This window comes from Podarcis vaucheri, assembly GCF_965113315.1.
Source record: "Podarcis vaucheri genome assembly, chromosome: 13".
In the NCBI taxonomy this organism is placed as follows: domain Eukaryota; kingdom Metazoa; phylum Chordata; class Lepidosauria; order Squamata; family Lacertidae; genus Podarcis; species Podarcis vaucheri.
Genome location: NC_138751.1, coordinates 14,887,923 through 14,914,201, shown reverse-complemented (window position 1 = coordinate 14,914,201; position 26,279 = coordinate 14,887,923). Strand labels below are relative to the sequence as shown.

The window sequence follows — 26,279 nt, the reverse complement described above, 5'->3', positions numbered from 1 at the left end:
ATGTCCTGGTCTCCACTTCCCCCTATAGGGCCAAATGCCCTCACATGGTTGCCCACACACCTCCATAATGGGAGAGACCATCTCTCCTCTTTTTCAAGGGGAGCTTAGTGTGGTAAATGTGCAACTCCAAAAGAGGGGGGAACATAAGTTTTATACCAAAACCCTTCCCCTAGAAAAAGCTGTCTATAATTTCCAGTGCAGTCTGTGTAGGTCTCAGAATAATATGTGGGAAGGGAAGATACAGTGCTTATTGCGGCTATTCCCTGCCAACAAAGTTAATATAAAACTATTGAACATTCTCAGGCACATATCTGTATCAAAATCAAATGTTTCCGAATTCACAACAAACAATGAGCCTTTGGGAACAGGGGAATGCAAATTCAAAGATCAACAGCTTTAGACAATTTTAGAAGAAGACAATTCAACACTATTGGAGGGTTTCAAGACCTGCATACCGGAAGGAGTGTCTCCACCTGCATCATTCACCGTGGGCACTGAGGTCCATCTCTGAAGGCCTTCTGGCAGTTCCCTCACTGCAAAGTGAAGTTACAGGGAACCAGGCAGAAAGCATTCTTTGTAGTGGTGCCTGCCCTGTGGAATGCCCTCCCAGCAGAAGCAGCAAAATGGATCGCTGTCTTTATGGGTGTCTTTTAAAGAAAATAACAGCATGTGACTTTATTCTTGATTTGGGTCTTATATGTCATGCTCTCCAAGAGCTCTGTGAACTAAGTTTGGATTTTTAAAAGTGAAATACTGATTTGTATGCAGGAAGATAAAAGAATACAGTTCAGCTTTTTGAAGAAAGAATCCCAGTCCAATTTCTCAACACTCATCACTATATTTGTCTTTCTAACTACCCAAGAGTTCAGAGCCTCTCCTTTTGTTTCCTTAATGGACCATTACCTAACCTGGTAATTCTAAAAATCTGCTTGCAACAAATTTAAGAATTTGCTTAAAAATCAAATCTAGTATATTAAATCTGTGTGTCTTCTGTTCACCCATGCCAAGTGATATTCAAATCCACCATCTGCAGTGACCATGTTCTGTCCCAATAGCTCTGCTGGCATTGTACATCATACCTTTGGCTCAGGTTTGGTATCCTGAAATGAAAACAAGTAGAAGGTCCCAGGACAGTAGTGTCCATGGAATAGATGATTGTTCTTCACCGCTTCATCCCCAGAAGTTGTTGGAATACAATGCCCTTCATCCCCAGCAAGCATTGGCAGCAGCCAGAGATGATGGGTGTTGCCGTCCAATAATATCAGGAGACCTAATGCAAAAGATCCTTAGGCTTCTGTAGGGACAGACAAAAATCGCATGTGGGATGGCATCTGAGGCAGAAGAAGAGAAGAGATATCTGGTCTGCTGTTATGATGGAGTGTTTAACCATCCAGGTTATAGTGAAAGGATATTGCTCAGTAGCAGAGCGCACAATAATAATAATTTATTATTTATATGACGCCCAACCAGTCTCAGCTTCAGATACATAAGGAAAAAGTTTAATTACAGTGGTACCTCTAGTTATAACCTGAAACTGTTCTTAACTAGAGGCGTGCTTTTGCTAATGGGGCCTCTTGCTGCTTCTGATCTGCTGGCACATTATTTCTGTTCTCATAATAGGGAAAAGTTCTCAACTTGAGGTAACTCTTCCAGGGTAGCAGAGTTTGTAACCTGAATCATTTGTAACCTGAGGCATTTGTAACTCGAAGTACGACTGTACTAACATCTGAAGTTAATAAAGCTCAAGTTGCATGGGAGAAAGACCCCTTTGATGTGCCATGGAGCATAATTGCTATTCAGAGTAGACAGCAATTGGATAGAAGGGCTAATGGTCTGAATCAGAAGAAGGGATATGTACATTATTTTATTATTTTTATTTATTGAGTTTATATAACACCTTATACCCAGAAGTCTCAGGGCGGTTCACAGAAAACAAGCCTCTTTTTTACCCTGCACTTGTGTCAAATTGTCTCCATTCAGAAAGTTATGCCCACTGTCCAAGGCACTGCTTCACAAGGGAGAATATCTTGGGCTATAGCAGAAATCTCATTAGCATAATAATTTTGCTTGTTCTGAGACTTGAGGACCTTAGCAAAACAAATATCTCACCCTGTAATTTTTATAATTATTGATCAGCATCACTACTTTAAAATGTCCCATGGCAAATCAGATGCCAGGCACAATATAAGCCACAGAAACAGCCCTTTCCAAATGTGATGGTCCTGTGTTGTAGTCTATATAGGTGCCTGTCCTATCAACTTACATGAATCCAGTTAGGGAGGCAGATTTGAGGCAGGTACATGCCTCCATGCAGCCAAGTTTCCTTATAACTTCAGCCAAGACTGAAATGCTGTTGGTGATTATAGGTAAACATGATGGCTTCCAGTTCAGCCCAAGAATGGTTAGCACGCCACCTGCTTTTCCTGCTGTTGCTGATGCATTATTCTTCTAGCAAGAGTTTGAGCTATTGCAGATTGGAAAAAACAATTCAAACCAATTCGTATGGTCCTCCAGCAGACATGATCATCGGTGAATTTATATCCATTATGCTAGCCAACTTCAAAATGCAGAAATTTATGGAGAACCCACAATCCTCTGTATTATCTGCTCAGTAAGTAGTTACTTAGTAAGTAGTTCTCAGTAAGTAGTTAGGGACGCAGGTGGTGCTGTGGTCAACACCACTGAGCCTAGGGCTTGCCGATTGGAAGGTCAGTCCTGTTGCTCGGTCCCAGCTCCTGCCAACCTAGCAGTTCAAAAGCATGTCAAAGTGCAAGTAGATAATAGGTAACACTCCGACGGGAAGGTAAATGGTGTTTCCATGCGCTGCTCTGGTTTCACCAGAAGCAGCTTAGTCATGCTGGCCACATGACCCGCAAAAACTGTCTGTGGATAAACGCCAGCCCCCTCGGCCAGTAAAGCGTGATGAGCGCTGCAACCCCAGGGTCGTTCACGACTGGACTGAACTGTCAAGGGTCCTTTATCTTTACTTTTTTAAGTAGTTACTTTTTGATTGGGAAATTTTCTGTTGGGTCCACTGATTATTCATGACTTAATGAAATAAACGACTGCATCGGCTTCTGTCTTCGGTTCTCCTGTCAGCCTTCACAGGGCACATTCAGATTTTTGTCCCACCACTTGAGTTAGCAGAAATAAACATCATCAGTCTAAGACACCATATGCAACCTAATCAAATCCCTCTACACCACAAGGTAAACAATATTTTTCAGAGTTGTCTTTCTGGTAGGATATTCATTCTTGTGAAAAGAATTAAGAAGTACATATTCATAGTCCTACAATACAAATTTGGACTTGCTTGAAATGCTATTCTACTCCCCCCGCAGTTCATTGTTGTGTTTCTGTATTGCTACACTGAAGTGGAACTACCTACAACTTGATATTCTTTTAGATGATACCTACAACTTGATATTCTTTTTTACCAAAAAATCACCTTTTCATTTTGAGTCTGATAAACTGCAGTTCCCTCCTTTTCCCTCAAAGTGCAAAGCCCAGCAGTAGGGACACATTAACTTGAAAACAAGTCCCTTCATTGTGTTCAGTGGGTACAGGGCCAGAATCCTGTTGAAATCTATGGGTATTCCAAAGTGCTTAAGTGTGGCTACTATATTGCCCCTGCTTTTTGCCCATATGAGCCACATCCACAACCCAGCTGAAGTTTTCAAGCTACTTCAACCCATAGATGTTGCAACCCATAGATGTTGCAACCCATCCCTGTGCCAAAGTTTTCTTGCAAGTAAGCCTTGTTCAGTTCCATGGGCTTTGCTCCACACACCAAACATGCATCAGCTTTTAGCCTGACAGGGGAAATCTAGGCTTACCTACTCGAAGTAATCACCACTGAGGTTAGTGGTGTTTGTTCCCAGGTAAGTGGCTGCAGCCATATTGCAGCTTAAATCGGATTTGTGTGAAAGGCAGTTCCACAGAGCCCAATGGGATGCTTCCTCTCAAATATTTGGGATGAAGAAGAACTCTCCTTAACACATGTTTACATGGGAATAAGCAATTTCCGATGGAAGGTTGTGTGATCACACCCTATAATCCCACGCATGACTATATGGGAAGCGAATCCCATTGAATAAAAAAAGAAAAGGGAGGTTTTGCTTCCCAAGTTGTTTTTAGGTTTTTTTAAAAAAAGGAAAGCATATCTATAAGGCTTAGATTCAGGGGCTGCTAAAAAGACATTGTGTGTTAAAGCACACTGGTATACTAAAGAGTTGTTTCCCAGGTTGAATTGAGAACACATTCCCATGAATACTTCATGGTGGACAAAGCAGCAGAACAAGAGGTAGGCATGGACATTGCGTATAAGAAAGAGGCAAAGGGAATGTTGGGAACATACAATGATTTACTCAGTATTAAATCCCACTGTGTTGGTGATTTTGAACCTAGTTAAGTGGGGAAAGAAATAGAGCCTGACTGAACTGCTTTTTGTTTCTGGGTTTCCAATATTCAAACTCACCAATTCATCCACAGCACAGCAATGGATCTCCTTGAATCTACTATTTCCATACTGAACATTTAATCATAATATCTTAGGAGACTGCTGTAGTATATTAGTTTGAATGAAATGTTCTTGTCGTGTAGGCTGAAACATCCAAGTTAAAGACATGCATGAATCAAAATGAAAACTTCAACACAGTTATTTCTCTTCTGTCAGTGTTGCAGTCATTCTTTGTCTCATTGCAGAATGATCCCAAAAAACTACCAGCATGTTCTTGCCTTCGTCTTTGCCACACAAGAGATCAACAAGAATGCCAAAGTCTTATCCAACATCACATTGGGATCAACATTTTATGAGAATGCTTTTAATCCTTCGCAAACTTGTTGGAACACTCTTGCTCTTCTTTTCATGGGACAACAAAAATCCCCCAATTACCACTGTAATGGGGAAGATAGATTAATTGCCGTCGTTGGAGGGCTCACCTCCCAAAACTCCATTCAGATGGCCAATATATTAAACACCTACAAGATTCCACAGGTATGTGTGTAGACACATAGATACAACCACAAGGCCAGACATACACAGAAAACGTCAAAAAGCATCCAGGTTAGCTTTCAATCCCATTACATCATGTTTTCTACACATATGTCCTAGGTTAGACTTGGTATGGGTACATGATTATGTTAAAGCCTCCTACCTATGTGTTGCCAACACTGCCGTCTCAATTTGCTTTGGGATTTGGGGGGTGGGGATAAATCCATAATACTAATAATCCAAGCTCTGTTTCTTCCAAACCTGGCCATGCCACAAATCATGTAATCATAGGAGCATCCAGCTTCCTGCTTAGAAACTTCTCCTAGTTGGAGACTTAATAATGCCAGGGGTGTATACTTAGAAAAGTAAGACCAGGTGGTCAACCACCACAATAATGAAGTATTCTTTCTATGAACAAATGGATGGTTTTCGGATTCCTAAAAATATAATGCCTTTACCATTAGCTCAGCTATGGCTCCTTGGATCCAGGGCTGAGTGACCAAAGGCGCTTCCCTTCCTTCTTCCAAATGGTCCCCAATGAAGAAGCTCAGTATGATGGCATTGTTTGGCTGCTCAAGAAGTTTGGGTGGAACTGGATTGGCCTCCTTGTTTCAGATGATGACAGTGGAGAAACCTTCCTTCGTACTCTGAGACCAAGGCTTTCCCAAAATAATCTTTGTATTTCTTGGACACTGGTGATCCCACTAGTAACAAAATTTTTACCTAATGAACTACTTCAACAAAAATTGAGACCAATCATGTTTGCTCTCACACAGAGGCAAATGAATGTGATTCTTGTCTACGGAGACAGTCAATCTCTAGAGGCTTTGAGACTGGTTTTAGTCTCCTGTGAGGTTTACCATATATACCCTGTGGAGAGGGTGTGGATTACAACAGCTCAATGGGATTTCACTGCAGTGCTGGTTAGAGACAAATTTCCTTCAAAATCCTTCAATGGCACTTTGTCATTTACACTCCATTCAAATCCAGTTCCAGGGTTTCAGGACTTTCTACAGACCATAAATCCATGGCAGCCAAATCTTTATTTCATCCAGCAGTTCTGGGCCAGTGCATTCCTCTGTTTATTCCCAGATCTTTTTGACACAACTCAGGAACCCTGCACTGGGGAGGAGAAGCTGGAGAAACTCACTGGACCTGTGTTTGAAATGGAAATGTCCAGCCAGAGCTACACCATCTACAATGCCGTCCATGCAGTAGGACATGCTCTCCATAGCATGTATTCCTCAAGAGCCAAACAGAAAGTACGGGCTGAGAGATGGATGCAGCAGAAAGTTAAACCCTGGCAGGTACTGTCAACTACTCTCCTCAATGTTAGAAGCACAGAAAAAAATTCCTTCCAGTAGCACCTTAAAGACCAACTACTAGTCTTTAAGGACTGGAAGGAATTTTTTTATTTTGACTATGGCAGACCAACACGGCTACCTATCTGTAACTAGAAGCACAGGAGTTATTATTACTGTTCATATGTTTCACAGCTGAGCCCTGGCATGGAGGAGAGGATTGGAGATTTTCAGTGGTGAGCTCTATCACTGGGAGGGACTTGAACTCAGTTAAAGGTCACATGCATTGCATGCTGCACATTCAAAGCTCTTTAAATTAATCCATCCCAGGATTCTCCTACTTGGGCCTGTGCAATGGGCAGGAGTGTCCTCTGGTATTAGAAATGGGTTGAAACCTCAGATGTATGCCATATAGAACTATGGCAATTTAGAGTGGACAGTTCTGGGCTACAGAGAACAATGGTTTAACTCAGCACAAGACAGTTGCATATGATAATGGGGAGTTTTTTGAACTACCTGGTTCCTATGCCAAGTTAAAAACATACCAAGCCATGTTTCTTAATATTGAAACTGAAAAGGCTTACAGCTCAATAGCAGAGCATCTGCTTTCATTCAAAAAGTCCCATGTTCAACCCCCAGCATCTCAAGATCATGCTGGGAAAGACTCTGAAACCCTAGAGAGCCAATAACAATCAGTGACTGAGCTATTTAGGGCAATGATTTCACTCACTGTAAGGCAGCTTTCAGTGTCCTATAACATACTGATGAATGGTAGTAAAAAGCCAAAGGTCCACTTGTCAAAGGGAAAAGAGAGAGTGTATTAGCCTACAAGGTCTGTGTCTTTTTTCCTCTTGCAATCTAGCTTCACTCGTTCCTGAAAAACATCCACTTCAACAACAGTGCTGGGGAAGAAATCTCTTTGGATGAGAAGAGGCAGCAGGCAGGTGGCTATGATCTCCTCAACTTGGTCACATATCCCAATGAGTCCTTCCAGAGAGTCCGAGTGGGGAGGGTGGACCCTCAGGGCCCCCCAGGAAAAGAGTTCACAGTGGATGGAAGTGCCATTGCATGGAATCCCAAGTTCAATCAGGTGGGCGGGACTATTTGTTGTTTTAATCATCATCCATCATCATTATCTTTTATGAGAAGATCAGGGGATCCAGGAAAACAGAAATGGCTACAAAGGAGAAGTGTGAGGAGAGAAGCTCTGGTACTGACTGATGAAATACTGTTTTTGTTGCTTTGTTGATCCAGAGCTAGTCTGAAGCTAATTCAGAGATCAAGATTAAAGAACAAGGTCTTTTTGAGTGAGGAATTAGCAAGTGTTTAAAGCTCTTGAAAAGGGACTGCTGTGCTCTAAAATGCGTTGTTGCCAACAATCTCTGCCATGCAGAGCCCAGGTAAAAAAAAAATTATCCACCACCTGAACTGTGTGGTCACTAATGTTGATGGATGGAGTGCCGGTGATATCCTGCCCCAGGAGGCTGGGCTCCATCAGGCTGATGGTGAGGCCAAACTCCATGCAGGCTTGGCCATAATTTGTGGGATGAAAGCATCCAAAATGCTAAGGAAAGTCCTGGTGCACAGAAGGTTATAAAACCCTGTGCTGTCATATGTCTGAGGTAATTAACTGATGGATTGATTGAATTTATATACTGCCCGATACCCAGAAGTCTCAGGGATGTTCAGAGATTAAAACCAACATATAAAAAACACATTTTAAAAGGGCATAGTTATTTCAGTTTGTACAGTTATGGCAAATATGAGCAGTCTAAACAGTTAGAGCAACAAGGATATTCTGTTGTGCTTCTGTCAGTCTGTAACAGTATTTATCTTAGATAAAAATCTATGTTAGATATATTAGCAATGTAAGTAACACCTACATGCATTATATATTTTAATCTGCAATGTCATGTACACTAAATAAAAAAATCAGCATTGGGTTATGTCATGAGGAATCAATCTATCAAGAGGAAGAAGGTTGGCACTAGCTTCTCTTTGCCATTCAGACATGTGCTGGGCTGGCCAAATGGTTAAGTGACAGCACAAAGCATCTTTATTGGGGGGCCTGATGCTTGCCCAGGGAGCAAGTGCTTGACAGCCATCCTCTAATTTCAGTCCTGTGACTTTTGTGCTGCAATGCAGACATAGATGGCAATAAGATTTATGTAGAGAAACAAGCTTATTCCATTCAAAATCCCTTGCTTGTCATTACCATTAGATGCTGCCCATTTCCACCTGTGTTGAAAGCTGCCACCCTGGACAGAGTATGTTTGCCCAGCAGGGAAAGCAAATCTGTTGCTATGACTGTGTTCAGTGCCCTAAAGGAAGGATTTCAGTCCAGAAGGGTAAGTGAAGGAACCCGAGTCAAATGGAATTCCCATCTTCCTCTCCAACACAGACATTCATGTTTCATTCTTATTATGTCTGCTTATTTTCTGTCATGGATCCCAAGCACATGTGTTTATGTTATTGACACATATTCTCCTTTCTTCTCCCCTACCTTTTGCACACCTATTCAGGCATATTTTATGTGCAATCCACATGGGAGTAAGCACCATTGAAATCAGCATGACATACATCTGGGTGGAAATGGTTAAGATTGCATGCCATAGATTCCCTTTTCTCACCACTGAAACTGCAGCCAACACATTTTCATCTTCTGTTATTAACAAATAGTAAATTATCTCCTCTATTGTATCCACACAGTTTCAATCATTTGGAACAGTTATTTATTGTCAAATATAGATTTTCCTGATGACAGGCTACCTGGTTGTTTCATGCACTCCCAAGTTTCATTACGGAAAGTGTAAAAAAGAAACACTGAGCCACAAGCTTAGAAATGCAAAAATGTGGGCCTGGATGCAGAGATAAACATGTTTAAGGGGGAAACACTAAAATCAATCTGTATACTGCAACGATGAAAAATAAATATGAATAGATTGATTAATACAGCTGAGAGGTTCACTTAGTTGAAAAATTAGGCTTTGGTTCATCAGCTCAGTAATACGTTTTGTGTACCACACAATAGACGATATCAATAATAATTATCGCTTCAAGAAATGCTGAAAGCATGCTTCTCACTTTCAGATGTAGATCAGTGTGAGAAATGCCCAGATGATCACTACCCAAATGCCTTTCAGGACCAATGTATTCCGAAAAAAATAAGCTACCTATCCTATGAGGAGCCCTTGGGGGCAATTCTGGCCTCCTTGGCTCTCCTGCTTTCTCTGATCACAGTTATTGTGATGGGGACCTTCAGTCTGCACTGGAACACTCCCATTGTCAAAGCCAACAACTGGGGCATCACCTGCACCTTGCTCTCTTCTCTGCTTCTCTGCTTTCTCTGCTCCTTCTTATTCATTGGCAGGCCTACAAAGGTGACCTGTGTCTTGAGGCAAACCGTCTTTGGCATCATCTTCTCCATTGCTGTTGCTTGTGTGTTAGCCAAAACCCTCACTGTGGTTTTGGCATTCATGGTGACCAAGCCTGGGAACAGCCTGAGGAAATGGCTTGGGAAGAGGCTGGCAGGATCCCTTATCACCTTCTGTTCTCTCATTCAAGCTGGCATCTGTCTTGGGTGGCTGGCATCCTCTCCCCCATTCCCAGAGTTTGACCTGCACTCCCAGGATGGGCAGATCATAGTGCAGTGCAATGAAGGCTCCGACATCATGTTCCACCTTATTCTCGGCTACATGGGTCTTTTGGCCATTGTGAGCTTCTCTGTGGCTTTCTTTGCCAGGAAGTTGCCTGATACTTTCAATGAAGCCAAGTTGATTACCTTCAGCATGCTGGTCTTCTGCAGTGTTTGGCTGTCGTTTGTCCCCACTTATCTGAGCACCAAAGGGAAATACATGGTGGCTGTGGAGATCTTCTCCATCTTGGCTTCTACTGCTGGTTTATTGGGTTGCATCTTCCTCCCCAAAATCTACATCATTATATTTAGGCCTGAGATGAACAGTAAAGAGAAGCTAGTAAAGAAGAAGGGTGACCATAGCTGAGAAGTTGAAAGAGATGCCATTAGCCAGGGACCTTCTGTTGTGGCAAGAAGATGCTATTTCCTTTGCTTTTATCTTTTTCTCCTTATGCCAGCAATTCCCAAACTTTGGCCTCCAGCTGTTTTTGGACTACAATTCCCACCATCCTTGACAACTAGCCTTGCCAGCTATGGATGTTTGGAATTGTAGTCCAACCACAGCCGGAGACCCAAGTTTGGAAACCCCTATTATATGCCATCCAAGTGTTCATGGTGGCATACATGGCTCTCCTCTCTCTGTATTGCCTTCACAACAACTCTGTGAGGTAGGTTAGACTGAGAGATTTTTATGTATGTTGTTTTGTTGACTTAATCTTTGTTTTTTGGCCTACCTTTCTATACCCCCAGAACACAAACTAAGGAGAGCAGAATGTGAAATACTGTTACTTACAGGGGTCTGCTTCACCAGGGTGTTGTCCAAATGGAATGCTATGTGGAAGCAATTTGCAGCAGGATTGAAAATGGAGTAGCTGCTGAGTGATTGAAAAATAGGACATCAAAATCATTTGAGCTCTTGTTAATTCGTGCTAGCTTACCATTCTGCTTACCAAAATAAATTAGAAGTTGGTGGGACATGACCTTGATGCCAGGAAGACCATAACCACACCGTTCTTAAATAATAGAGGTATATTTTAAATGAATTTCATTGCTCAAAATTAGGATATATGTGAGAGAGAGCTTTGTATTCATCTACCTCTTTTTCTTCTTTTGTTTTGTTTTCTTTTTATTATTTTCTGTTTAAAATAGTTTCTTTTTATTGTATTGTGAAATGTCTGAATAAAACCTTATACAAAAAAAGACATGTGACATTTGTGTGTGTGCGTGTGTGTGTTTTAAGAAAAAAAATCCCAAATGGACCATACAAACATGCAAAGCATCAAGCGTAATATAAATGATCTGGCATTGGACATACATGTTGAAACTCAGACTTCTGGATGCTGTGAGAATATTTTCTGTGTTCCTGTAAAAGACATTCAGACCAGCAGCCCTACTTACACACACACTAGATACTCTTTATACATATGTATAAACCATCTCTGCACAAGTGAGTGTCATCCTTCCATAAGAACCCAAGTGTTGTGGGGGGTTGTGTGTGAGGAAATTGCTGTCACCAGAAAAATAGAGCAGCCACAAAGTTTTAGTAGCTAATATCAGGGACTAGCTACACCATCCTCTAGTAGTTGAGTCAACTGGGTGCTAATGGGGGGTGATGGGAGCTGAAACCCACCCTCACCCCTGTCTAATTTTTCTCCCAGCCATAATAATCACAATCATAACAACATCCCAGCCAATCTGGGTGGCTTATAGCATATCTAAAAACAAGCCTGGAAATCCTGGAATTGAACCAGGGAGGGGGAAACCTAAAGCAAAACAGCATGGACAGCAAAGAGATTGAAATCTCAGTTCCCCCTTCAGCCTTTTTTATTTTCATGGAAAAAAATGGACCTCACCAAGCTCCATTTTTAAGTGTGTGTGTGTGTGTGTGTGTGTGTGTATACCTAGCTTGAATTTACAGAAGCTTTTTTCACAGTTGTGGCTTCTTTGCCATGTGGATTTGCCTGTCACGGAATCCCTTCGTGTAGCAGAGGATTCTGGGAAATGTTCAAGTGTAAAGACTCCATTTTGAAGGAAGCTGGCCATTCTTGTTGGGTATCAACAATGCAAAGTGAGTCTGTGCCCTTGAGCAAAAGGTGCACTCTGTTCCCCTTTCATTTTAATATCAAACATATCGAACAAAGTACTCCGCCTAGATATGGACTAAGCTCCAGAAGGTAGATGCATTATCTGATGTTAATTATGTGTGCTTATTTTTTATTTAGGGTATTTGCTTTCCAATCCATTGTCTGAAACATAACTGTATAGTGGTCATAACCATAAATTAAGTCCACACTGGAGGGAATTCCAGGGAAATTGAAACATATTTATCCTATCAATATCTACTCAATATGTAAATTAAGTCCACACTGGAGGGAATTCCAGGGAAATTGAAACATATTTATCCTATCCATATCTACTCAACATATGGAAAGTGACTGAACTTTCATCCTTCTCCCTTCCCTGCCCCAACCCCCAACCTCACCAAGATCTATATAAGAATTGAGGCAGCAGCTTCAGAGACAAATCTGGACCCTGCATAAAGCAATATCCATCACCTCACAGGACGAAACTTGGGTAGGTTGGAGACAATCACAAACTTACTTATGATTCTATGGCTACTGATTTATATTTTGTATTGGGGGCTCTCACTAGCAATATACTCTATACCCACATATCTGTCCACATCCTTCTTCCAGCAAAGTCCCATTCAGTTTTCACAGGTAAGTGAGTGTGGATTTGTGGGTTGAGAAGTTAAGAATTAGAAAGCAAGGGCATGGCTGTAGTAGAAGAAGTAGAACACTCCCCATTTAAGCTCCCCACCCTCCATCACCACAGTTACTTATATTCCAGTTGAGCCAAGGAGGGGGAAGTTAAATAGCATGAGGAGGCAAAGAGGGGGGAGGAGTTTAGCTCCCCTCAGTCATTTCCCATTTTCTTCTAAAATCTAGACCTCGTCAACCCCCAATTTAAAAAAATGAATAACGCAAGTGACTTCCACAGTTTCGGTTTTATGGAATTCTTGCCACATTGACTCTTCTGCTATGACTCAGTCTTGCATGTGGTAGAGGATTCTGGGAAATATTCCAAGGCAGTCTCTCCATTTCTGAAGGATGCAGGTCAGTCTTGTTGCAGGCTAACTATGCACTACCTGAAGTGAGGGTGTGCCCTTGGAGCAGACTCAGCACCCCATTTCGCTGGGACCTTTCATTTTCAAAATAGAGAGCGGTGAAGGAAGTGCCCCTCCTGGGTTTGGTTTTACAGTATCTCCAGATGGTAGACCTGTTCTTTGATTCTAGACTTGTTCTTTGAATTAAGTCTTTTTATTGTATTTAGAATATTTATTTTCCCATCACCTTCCACACAAACACATTCATGCAACCAAATCATGTGTTTTTATGAGTATTTGAAGTACATCCTTTCTTTCTTCATCTGTACTCTATATATGTCTAAAAGACTGAAATTCCTTTCTCCTTTCCCCTGTCTCTGACCTGACTAAGCTCCATATAAGAATTAAGGCAGCCAGAATTGGGAGACAGAGTTGTAGAAAGAGGAATCCATCACTTCAACAGGACAGCACCTGGGTAAGCTGGAGTTGGAGTTGGGGAGAAATTCAGTTCAGTTTCCATTTAAAGGAAAACTTACTGAATTTGCACCATCTGAAACAATATGAGAGCTGAAACACAGCCACCCTTTGAAATTTGTCTCTCTTTGAATTTTTCAACACAGTTGAATTTCCCATTGAATTTCTCCAGCTGTGTAAGATGGGCTAAGATCACTGGGGGACGGGGGACGGGACACACCCTGATAATTCCAGTGATTTTCATTCAGCACATGCAAGGCCACCTCTGCCCTGCCTCTGCCATCTCCATATCTCCTTTTTTATTGCTAATGCTAGTGGGCTACCCAGGGACAGAGCAAGGGGGTGAGGTGGAGGCGGTGCGCCCCAGGTGTCACCCCTGAGGGGGGTGACCAAATGCCAGGCAGCACTCACCACGGGGCCTGCAGCATGCCCGAGCCACGCGTCTTTCCTGGGAGAAAATTGGTTAATGTACATTGCCAATGGGCAGTGCTTTTTTTCTTTAAAATGTTTAGGAGTACTCTCATTTCCCTACTCATATTGAAATACAAATACCTGACTGACAGTTGTATCCAACTAACTCATACTCAGAGTATACTCCTTAAAATCAATGGACTTTCATAAAATACTAACCTGGGTCTATTGATTTTGATGGTACTATTTTGAGTATGACTTACAATCCTGAGAGAAGTAGGACATTGATGGAGAAGTGTGTGGCCATGTGGAACTCAACATCTAATTGTTATTTTGTCAGACCTTGCAAATGGTTTCCTTACCTGGGAAATATAGGAGCTCCACACAATGCTCATAAGGGGCCCAGTTGTCTGGTGTGGTTGGGTACCAGGATTTGTAACCACTCTTAAACCTGTAGACTGATCCATCAGGCCACCTCCAACACCCATTCTGCAAGATAGAGAAATTATAGATCATGTAAGTAAGGAAATCAGAAGCCTGGTGTCAATATTATCTGGATATGTTGGTCAGTGGGAAGGTAGTGCCAGCTATGAATGAGACAGAGGAGGATCTGCATTGAAAATAATATTGATGTAGCATGTGGGGTTCATTCTTGGATATTATTATATACGGAAGGAGTGGTGATGCTAAGAAGCCACTACTCTATGACAATGACTTGGAATAGTGCAAGTGAAAGCAACTCACGTAATGAAGCCCAATCCACACGTTACTTTGTTCTTGCTGGGACGCGGAGATGTGCTTGGCAATCAGGGCTGTCTCATCCACATTAAGGATAGAGGCAAGGTGGGCGCTATGCCCATAGCTATGGCATGCAGTCTAAGAATGGAGAAAGAATGAAACACGTTTTGTCACAACCGCCATCAGAACATGTTTCTTTATATACCACTTTTACAAAAAGTCATACCCAAAGTGTCTCACAACACATCAGATAACAACAGTTCAAAAACCATATCTCACTAAAAGGAATGATGCAGAGTTGGAGCTTTCCAAATGTGAGCAAGTTTGTGGAATTATCAACGTTTTTATTTATTTTTCTGAAATTTGACTTTCAGGAGGCAAGTCTTACTGGAAGACTGTGATCAATTAGTGTCACATACCAAGTTGCCAGGCTTAAACTTTTGTGCACTAATGGCACCTCCAGATCGACAGCATTTCACACGAGGAATTCAAGCACATAACAGGAAGCATAGGTTTGCATAATTAATCCACTTAAATAAATAAATGAACGAATGTAGGAACATGTTCTTGTCCCCTCATGTAGGGTGAATGCAGGATGAGTGGTCAATTAAAAGGTCATCTGGAGAAACCCTAAGCCGGTCTTCCTACAAACCCAATTTATTTTATGTAGGTGGAAGCATTTTTATGTGGAATGTTGAAAAAGCTGCAAAAAGTTACAGAAAGGGAGTACAGTGGTACCTCGGGTTACAGACGCTTCAGGTTACAGACAATTCAGGTTACAGACTCCACTAACCCAGAATTAGTACCTCGGTTTAAGAACTTTGCTTCAGGATGAGAACAGAAATCGTGCTCCAGCAGTGCGGTGGCAGTGGGAGGTCCCATTAGCTAAAGTGGTGCTTCAGGTTAAGAACAGCTTCAGGTTAAGAACGGGCCCCCGGAACAAATTAAGTTCTTAACCTGAGGTACCACTGTATTACATTTAAATAGAGACAAGGAAATTTGAACTTGGGAGATTTGCTTGCAATGCCTAATTTATTTTAACTTGAGCTCTGGAACCCAAATTATCAGCACTGCATCCGACCTTTCACAGCACTGCAGACCACACAGCATACACTGCTATGTGTATGTTATAAGGAATTAAGTATAAATAGATTAATAGAAAATTAAAGGAAAAAATAAGGCAAGAATGTGTTAAGATAATTATTGGATAGAAAACAGAGGAAGATGGAAAGGAATTGCTGAAACAATTAATAGAACTGGAATACAAAAAGGTGTGAGGAGGTCGATGGAAATAAGCGAATGAAAGATAAGATATTGAAAATGTTTGAGGTGTTTTTAAATAGTTTTTGTTTGTTTTGTTTTGTATGTAGTGTTTTTGTATTGTATTTGCATTGTTCTTTTTTTCTTTTTTTGTTTGTAGTGTTGTGTTGAAACTGTTCGAAAAGTAATAAATATCATTTTTAAAGAAAAGTTGTGGGGGTGCAGTACATACATAATGTTTGGTAAATTCCCTTTGGAATTAGGTCACCGGGTGCTTTTTGACATTTTAAAAATACTATAGTCTCTCTGCAAATATATAGGCTGAGCATAGGCAGAGGATCAAACACTCCCATAGACTGCCAAAATCTGCAGTTCATACATGAGTTCTCTAGGGAGACAGCCAGAGCCATGAAATGTTTTGCGAACCCAGTCTCAGATCTGTTTCAGAACTGCAGTCTATTCTACTTTTCCACACAAAGATTTCTTCCCTCTTCTCCTGGTGGGAGGGGAGGATTTGGCATAACTGTCACATTCTCAGCTCCCACGGAGACGCTTCACTGGAACATAAAGTGACCAACTCTCTTTTGTTAAGTCTGGGATGCTGGACAGGTATTGTTCCAGGGCAAGGATAGCCCTACTCACAGAAATCTGATAGGAGCCCAAAAGATGTAAATTAGAAACATTAGGGAGAACTTTCTGTCAGCAAGATCTGTTTGGCCTCTCTTTCCTTGGAGGTTTTTAAGCCAAGGTAGGACGGCCATCTGTCCTGGATGCTTTAGTTGAGATTTCTACATTGCAAGGGCTTGGACTAGATGACCCTTGGAATACCCTTCAATCCCATGATTCCATGATTCTATTACATCTTGGTTGAGGAGAAACATTTCTTACCTCAGCATCTTTCCATGACAACTTGGCATCAAAATATCCATAGCAGTTGCCCTGGTTTTGCAGCCAACTATCAGGACAGGACAGGGCCTTGGCTATGAGGAGAAAGGAACGAAGCAGTAAGAAGGTTGTTCTTTATGTGAAATCTCATTTTAGCTAGACTGCTAAAAGGGTTGACTGCTTTGAGCAATCACAGATAATTTTGAAACCAATGAATCTGCATATGCATTTCTACACACTGTATCCTAGTCCTTGCATTTCCCTTCACATTACTTGGCTGGTGAACTGCATTGCCAATCTGAAGAACTCGAAGCTGTTTCACAAAGTACCCTCTGGTAGCAAACGAAAAGAAAGAATTTACACACCCACTTTACTTTCCCCCCAGGTATCTCTTTCAGGCGGCGGTTGCCCACGATGATGCATTTCAAGGGATCTGGCCTTGTGCTCCTCACCTTTCTGGTGTCTGTTCTGCCACTGGGAGCCTATTGTGAAACCCCCTATGAGAAGTTCCTAAGGCAGCACTACGATAATCCCAAGAGCAGCGTTGGAAAGCAGTATTGTGACGTCATGATGAAAAGACGCAGGCTGGACAAACCAGCATGCAAGGAAGTGAACACCTTCATCCACGGCACCAAGAATAACATCAAATCTGTGTGCACTGAATCTGGAGGGGAGGATTATGGGAACGGGCTGTGGATTGCTCTCCGCCCCATCACTGTCACCACCTGCAAGCACAAAGGCGGCTCAACTCACCCACCTTGCAAGTACTCCGATAACAGATCGTCCAGATACATTGTCATTGCCTGTAATGAGAATAATGAGCCTGTGCACTTTGACGAAAGCATCATTGTCACAGCGTAAGATTTCCAACGCCCAGATCCAAATATTCAGCTTTTTAACAATTATGCCATCCCTTGCAACTCCACTGAAAACCCCCCTTTGCTGCCATTCTGTCCAGCTCTGATTTACTGCAATTAAAAAATGAGGAAACAAAGCACCCTTAAACCATAGTGGCAAACAATCATGCTTTGATTCTGTTAAACCAGCAATGTCTGTCACTATTAAACTGAGGAGAAAGTTGCATAACATTTGATGTGTGTTTAATTTCCTTTCCTTTTCTTTTTGCTATTGGATCCAAGGGAGGGAATGTGGAATGCAGTACTGGACTGTCCGAGATTTTCTTTCATGTTTCTGCCCACATGGGTGGTAGGCTACAACCAAATCAAATCAAGTCTTTATTACGGTCATAGACCAGCATAAGGAGGGAAGGGTACAATCATTTAAAATCAAAAAACATTTTTAAAAAGGAGTTAAAACAGAAAGTATATATAAAAGTCTATCAGAATCCAAAAGAAAATAAGAGAGTCTAAAAGAAGGGTTAGGAACCAAGAGTGAAAGAGCGTAAAAGGTTAGTATATATAAGACTACAGCTGTCAGACTACAGAGCACAGTAATACGAGTGTTCATTATATCTAGTTTGTGACACAGGTCATCATCCGACTAATTTTGAGCACTGCTGTGCAGAATCTGGCAACGTATGTTGTAGCAGGATTGGTATCTGAAAGCATCAGGGAGGTATAGAATTGTCCTGTGCGCCCTGGGTACTTATGCAGTAATGGTAAGATGAGGGTAGTACAAATGTCTCTATAATAAAGATAATAGAGAAGCACATGCTCTGTTGTTTCTATTAGTCCAGAGTCACAGGCGCATTGTCTCTCCAGGTAAGCAATCTTCCTGTATCGGCCTTCAAGGACAGCTGAAGGGCCAAGGTAAAGGGCCACTTCAAGTTTAGCTAGACATACCATAGGGGAAGCAGAGTACCTGGATGATTCATTGGCGATAAAAGTTGAGGTCCTGGCTAGATCCAATTGGCACTCAGTGTCTGCAACACGTTTTATGAACAGGTAGGCTACAACCATTTCCTGCCAGGAATTACACTACATGGTGGCATATGGTTATTCCAAGTGAATCATTGTTGGGGAGGAGTGTCTGCTGGGAGATTGATAGGAGGTTTCTTGATGCTCATGACTGCAGCAAAACCAGGTTTCAGCAAGAAAGGTATAGCAGTCAAATATTAGGGTGGGGAGCTGTCACCACTGCCTTTCTCCTTTTTTCCATTTCCCCATCCCCCAAATGTCTAGATTTTCTCCTTCCATTTAACCCCTACCCATATGGCATTCACAATATAGAGCGCATATGGTTTAGCATTAATGTGTAGCAGCTTGGAATGCTTCCCCCAACACTTTCGCAACTCTGGTTCCCCACTCAGTTCTGTCCCAGTGTGCAGAGTTCATGTTTATGGACACAGCCAGTTGTCATCATGTGATCAGGTACCACAGCCCCAGGGCTGCTTCTGAGCACATTCCACAGGATGCCTAATAAACAGTCGTCTTGCCGTTTGTGGCTCTGTGGGGGCTTTGAGGCTGGGAGTAAATATAATGGACAATGTAAACTCCCTTCTTTGGAAGACAAATATACCCCTTGAATGTTTATGGGGATATTCAGACCCACATGGGAATCAAGCTTCCAAGTCGGCTTGGAAGTTTGTTGGAAACAGAGAGAGAGAAATCTTCAAGTGGTATTGTTATCAATAGAACATCAACCCAAAGGTCAGGTGTGTCTCTGCAGGAGGTATCCCCCTGACCATTTTTTGAGACCCCCTTTTGGCACCACCCCCTGACCGTAATTGGCTAATTGTTGAGGCTAGGCGGGAACCTCAAGGTATCCAGCTCAGTTGGGGGGGGGAGCAGCGAAGCCAAGCTACCTTGCCAGGAGACTCATAGTCCTGGGGGAGGCTGCGCGCGACCACGCAAAAGCCACCCCCCAGTTAATGTGGGGAGCAGTCATTGTGCCTTCCTGGACCCCCTTCTAAGAAGCCATTTCACTTCATTTATTGAATTTATATACCACCATATACCCAGAGGTTTCAGGGTGGTTCACAAAAAAGATCACAATATATAAAATCAAAATAAAAACAATACTGCAATATCACCCCCACCCACCCCCAAAAGAGCCATATTTTAAAGGGTAATAACTTTGCTTGTTCTGAGACCTGAGGACCTTAGCAAAACAAATACTTCACCCTGTAATTTTTATAATTATTGATCAGCATCACTACTTTTAAATGTCCCATGGCAAATCAGATGCCAGGCACAATATAAGCCACAGAAACAGCCCTTTCCAAATGTGATGTTCCTGTGTTGTAGTCTATATATGCACCTGTTCTATCAACTTGCATAAATTCAGTTAGGGAGGTAGATTTCAGGCAGGTACATTCCTCCATCTATCCAAGTTTCCTTATAACTTCAGCCAAGACTGAAATGCTGTTAGTGACTATAGGTAAACATGATGGCTTCCAGTTCAGCCCAAGAATGGTTAGTGTACCACCTGCTTTTCCTGCTGTTGCTGATGCATTGTTCTTCTACCAAGCATTTGAGCTCTTGCAGATTGAGAGAAACAATTCAAACCAATTCATATGGTCCTCCAGCAGCCATGATCATCGGTGAATTTATATCCGTTACGCTAGCAAACTTCAGAATGCAGAAATTTATGGAGAACCCACAAATCTCTTCATTATCTGCTCAGTAAGTAGTTATTTATTTACAGGGAATTTTCTGTTGGGTCCACAGATTACTCATGACTTGATGAAATAAACAACTGCATTGGCTTCTGTCTTCGGTTCTTCTGTCAGCCTTCACAGGGAACATTCAGATTTTTGTCCCACCACTTGAGTTAGCAGAAATAAACTCGACATCATCAGTCTAAGGCACCATATGTGACCTAATCAAATCCCTCTATACCACAGTGTTAAAAATGTTTTTCATAGTTGCCTTTCAAGTAAGATATTCATTCTTGTGGAAACAATTAAGAAGTACTTCAATACAAATTTGGACTTGTTTGAAATGCTATTCTACTGCCCCCACCCCAGTTAATTGTGGTGTTTCTGTATTGCTACACTGAAGTGGAACTACCTACAACTTGATATTCTTTAAGATGATACCAAAAAAAATCACCTTTTCATTTTGAGCCTGATAAACTGCAGGTCCCTCCTTTTCCCGCAAAGAGCAAAGCCCAGCAGTAGGGACACATTAACTTGAAAACAAGTCCCTTTGTTGTGTTCAGTGGGTACAGGGCCTGAATCCTGTTGAAATACATGGGGATTCCAAAGTGCTTAAGTGTGGATACTAGATTGCCTCTGCTTTTTGCCCATATGAGCCCCATCCACAACCCAGCTGAAGTTTTCAAACTACTTCAACCCACAGATGTTGCAACTCATTCCTATGCCAAAATTTTCTTTCAAGTAAGCCTTGTTCAGTTCCATGGGCTTCGCTCCACACTCCAAACATGCTTCAGCTTTTAGCCTGACGGGGCAAATCTATGCATACCTATTCGAAGTAATCACCACTGAGCTCAGTGGTGCTTACTCCCAGGTAAGTGGCTGCAGCCATATTGCAGCTTAAATCAGATTTGCGTGAAAGGCAGTTCCACAGAGCCCAATGGGATGCTTCCTCTCAAATATTTGGGATCAAGGAGATGGAATGTTCTTGTCCTGTAGGCTGAAACATCCAAGTTAAATACATGCATGAATCAAAATGAAAACTTCAACACAGTTGTTTCTTTTCTGCCATGTTTGCAGTCATTCTTTGTCTCATTGCAGAGTCCTCCCAAAAAACTACCAGCATGTTCTTGCTTTCATCTTTGCTATGCAAGAGATCAACAAGAATGCCAAATTCTTATCCAACATCACACTGGGATCAACATTTTATGAGAATGCTTTTAATCCTTTGCTAACTTGTCGGAACACTCTTACTCTTCTTTTCATGGGACAACGAATTATCCCCAATTACCACTGTAATGGGGAAGATAAATTAATTGCCGTCGTTGGAGGGCTCACCTCCCAAAACTCCCTTCAGATGGCCCATATATTAAACACCTACAAGATTCCACAGGTATGTGTGTAGACACATAGATACAACCACAAGGGCAGACATACACAGAAAACCCCCCAAAAGCATCCAGGTTAGCTTTCTTTTTTTAAAAAAAAATGTTTATTAAAGGTTTTAAACAATACATCACCAAACACAAAAAGACATCATCCCCAACGTAGAAAAGAAAAATAAATGTAAACACAAAACAAATAACATACAGCATAATTAGATTTCAATAAACCAAATTTCCATAATCTTCATTTCGGACTTCCTCACATCTCCCTTTCCTGCGTTCCCATTTATAAAGTTATATTCAGCAGTGCTTCGCCTTCTTTCAAATCTTATTTTATGGTTTTCAAATATTATGTCTCAAATTCTAGACTTTATTATCAAATATTTAGCTATTAAAGTTTGACATAATATTAAACAAAATTTCAACCTTATTCTTATAGTTCGCTTATTTTCAAACCTCTATCCACTAAGTTACTAATGCCAGATTATTTTCTATCCTGCATCGTCTTAACATTCATACAGTTTGCAATGCTTTTGCAAGTATTCCTTGAACATCCAGGTTAGCTTTCAATCCCATTACATTATGTTTTCTACACTTGTGTCCTACATTAGACTTGGTATGGGTACATGATTATGTTAAAGCCTCCTAGCTATGTGTTGCCATCACTGCCGTCTGAATTTGCTTTCGGATTTGGGGGGTGGGGATAAACCCATAATACTAATTATCCAAGCTCTGGTTCTTCCAAACGTGGTCATGCCACAATTCATGTAATCATAGGAGCATCCAGCTTCCTGCTTAGAAACTTCTCGTAGTTTGAGACTTAATAATGCCAGGGGTGTATACTTAGAAAATTAAGAGCAGGTGGTTAACCACAACAATAGAGAAGTATTCTTTCTTTGAACAAATAGATGGTCTTTGAATTCTTAAAAATATAAATCTTTTCCCTTTAGCTCAGCTATGGCTCCTTGGATCCAGGGCTGAGTGACCAAAGGCGCTTCCCTTCCTTCTTCCAAATGGTCCCCAATGAAGAAGCTCAGTATGATGGCATTGTTTGGCTACTCAGGAAGTTTGGGTGGAACTGGATTGGCCTCCTTGTTTCAGATGATGACAGTGGAGAAACCTTCCTTCGTACTCTCAGACCAAGGCTTTCCCAGAAAAATCTCTGCATTTCTTGGACATTGGTGATCCCACTAGTGACAAATTTTTTACCTAATGAGCTACTTCAACAAAAATTGAGACCAATCATGTTTGTTCTCAAAAGGAGGGAAATGAATGTGATTCTTGTCTATGGAGACAGTCAGTCTCTAGAGGGTTTGAGACTGGTTTTAGTCTCCCTTGAGGTTTTGTATATGTACCCTCTGGAGAGGGTGTGGATTACAACAGCTCAATGGGATTTCACTGCAGTGCTGGCTGGAGGCAACTTTCCTTCAAAATCCTTCAATGGCACTTTGTCATTTACTCTCCATTCAAATCCAGTTCCAGGGTTTCAGGACTTTCTACAGACCATAAATCCATGGCAACCAAATCTTTATTTCATCCAGCAGTTCTGGGCCAATGCATTCCTCTGTTCATTCCCAGATCACAATCTAATTCACAGAAATCAGAAACACTGCACTGGGAGGGAGAAGCTGGAGAAACTCACTGGACCTGTGTTTGAAATGGAAATGTCCAGCCAAAGCTACACCATCTACAATGCCGTCCATGCAGTAGCTCATGCTCTCCATAGCATGTATTCCTCAAGAGCCAAACAGAAAGTACTGGGTGAGAGACGGATGCAGCAGAAAGTTAAACCCTGGCAGGTACTGTCAACTACTCTCCTCAGTGTTAGAAGCACAGGAGTTATTATTAGTGGTTCATATGTTTCACAGCTGAGCCCTGGCATGGAGGAGAGGCCTTGGGGATTTTCATTGGTGAGCTCTATCATTGGGAGGGACTTTATCTCAGTAAAAGGCCACATGCTTTGCATGCTGCACATTCAAAGCTCTTTAAATTAATCCATCCCAGGATTCTCCTACTTGGGACTGTGCAAGGACCAGGAGTGTCCTCTGGTATTAGAAATGGGTTGAAACCTTGGATGTATGCCGGATAGAACTGTGGCAATTCAGAGTAGACAGTTCTGGGCTGCAGAGAACAGTGGTGTAACTCAGCACAAGGCAGTTTCAGGTGTTAATGGAGGAGGTTTTTGAATTACCTAGAATCCATGGCAAGTCGAAAAGCATACCAATACTCTTAGTATTGGAACTGGAAAGGCTTACAACTCAATGGCAGAACATCTGCTTTCATTCAGAAGGTCCCATGTTCAACCCCCAGCATCTCAAGATCATGATGGGAAAGATTCTGAAACCCTAGAGAGCCAATAGCAACCAGTGTAGAAATGACTGGGCTATATAGAGCAATGATTTCACTCACAGTAAGGCAGCTTTCAGCATCCTAGAACATACTGATGAATGGTAGTAAAAAGCCAAAGGTCCAACTGGGAAATCGAAAAGAGAAAGTGTATTAGCCTCCAAGGTCTGTGTCTTTTTTTCTCCTGCAATCTAGCTCCACTCCTTCCTGAAAAACATCCACTTCAACAACAGTGCTGGGGAAGAAATCTCTTTGGATGAGAAGGGGCAGCAGGCAGGTGGCTATGATCTCCTCAACTTGGTCACATTTCCCAATGAGTCCTTCCAGAGAGTCCGAGTGGGGAGGGTGGACCCTCAGGCCCCCCCAGGAAAAGTGTTCACAGTGGATGGAAGTGCCATCGCATGGAATCCCAAGTTCAAGAAGGTGGGTTTGGCCATTTTTTTGTTTTAATTATCATCCATCATCATCTTTAATGAGAAGATCAGGGGATCCAGGAAAACACAGAGGGCTACAAAGGAGAAGTGTGGGGAGGAAAGCTCTAGTACTCAGTGATCAAATACTATCTTTGTTACTTTGTTCAAATTTGTTGATCCAGAGCTAGTTTGAAGCTAATTGGGAGCTTAGGGTTAAGAACAAGGTCTTTCTGAGTGAGGAATTGGCAAGTGTTTAAAGCTCTTGAAAAGGGACTGTTGTGTTCCAAAATGTGTTGTTGGCAACAATCATGGTTTCAGACTCTGTCCCACCATGTGGAGCCAGGTAGAAAGAAAATCATCTACCACCTGAAGTGTGTGGTCACTAATGTTGATGGATGGAGTGCCGGTGATATCCAGTCCCAGGAGGCTGGTCTCCATCAGGCTGTTGGTGAGGCCAAACTCCATGCAGGCTTGGCCATAAAGTGTGGGATGAAAGCATCCAAAATGCTAATGAAAGGGCTAATGCTCAGAAGGCTATAGAATGCTGTGCTGTCATATGCCTGAAGAAATTGATGGATTGATGGATGGATGGAATGAATGAATGAATGAATGAATGAGTTTATACACTGCTATATAACTGGAGGTCTCAGGGCAGTTCAGAGTAAAATCAACGTATAAAACCACAAAATAAATAATGAATACATACATAAAACATAATGAAAATAAAAAAACCCAATGGCCCCCCACAAAACACACACATAAGAGGGAATAGTTATATAAATTTCTACAGCTTTGGCAGTTATGAGCAATCTAAACAGAGCAGCAGGAATGTTATGTTGTGCTGCTGTCAGTCTGTAACAATATTTATCTTAGATAAAAATCTATATAAGATGCATTAGCAATGTAAGTAACACCTACATGCATTGTATAGTTTAATCTGAAAGTTGGTAAGAAAGAGAAGCAACTGGCTCCTTATTTCAGCTCTCCTCTCCCTCCAAGAGGGAATCAGCATTGGGTTATGGGTTATGGAGAAGGTTGGCACTAGCTTCTCTTTACCATTCAGACATGTGCTGTGCTGGCCAAATGGTTAAGTGACAGCACAAAGCATCTTTATTGGGGGGGCCTGATGCTTGCCCAGGGAGCAAATGCTTGACAGCCATCCTCTAATTTCAGTTCTGTGACCTTTCTACCGCAAAGCGGACATAGATGACAATAAGATTTATTCCATTCAAAATCCCTTGCTTGTCATTACCATTAGATGCTGCCCATTTCCACCTGTGTTGAAAGCTGCCACCCCGGACAGAGTATGTTTGCCCAGCAGGGAAAGCAAATCTGTTGCTATGACTGTGTTCAGTGCCCTAAAGAGAGGATTTCAGTCCAGAAGGGTAAGTGAAGGAACCCAAGTCAACTGGAATTCCCATCTTCCTCTCCAACACAGACATTCATGTTTCAGTCTTACTGTGTCTGCTTATTTTCTGTCATAGATCCCAAGCACATATGTTTATATGTTACTGATACATATTGCCCTTTCCTTTCTCCTCCCGTTTGGATAGCCATTCAAGAGTATATTGTGTGAAATAATGTCCACATGGGAATAACCACCATTGAAATCAGGATGACATACATCTGGGAAGAAATAATTAGGATTGCACTCCATAGATTCCCTTTTTGTCAGCATTGAACCAGCAGCCAACAGATTTTCAACTTCTGTGATTAACGACTAGTGAACAATTTTCTCTACTGTATCCACACAGTTTCATTCCTTAGGAAAAGTTAT

At 41.8% G+C, this 26,279-nt stretch overlaps 2 protein-coding genes across 2 annotated transcripts in view; both read left to right on the top strand.

Moving 5' to 3' along the window:
- LOC309517133 (uncharacterized protein) overlaps positions 1-26,279 on the top strand; it is a 114,747-nt gene that overhangs the window by 77,223 nt on the left and 11,245 nt on the right. The gene's annotated exons all lie outside the window — the stretch shown is intronic.
- Positions 11,807-26,279, top strand: part of LOC309517154 (C-type lectin BpLec-like) — a 97,295-nt gene continuing 82,822 nt past the window's right edge. The window contains exons 1-2 of the mRNA XM_082196247.1: positions 11,807-11,996; positions 12,415-12,502. The gene's annotated coding sequence lies outside the window, so the exon portion shown is untranslated. The remainder of the gene's footprint in view (positions 11,997-12,414; positions 12,503-26,279) is intronic.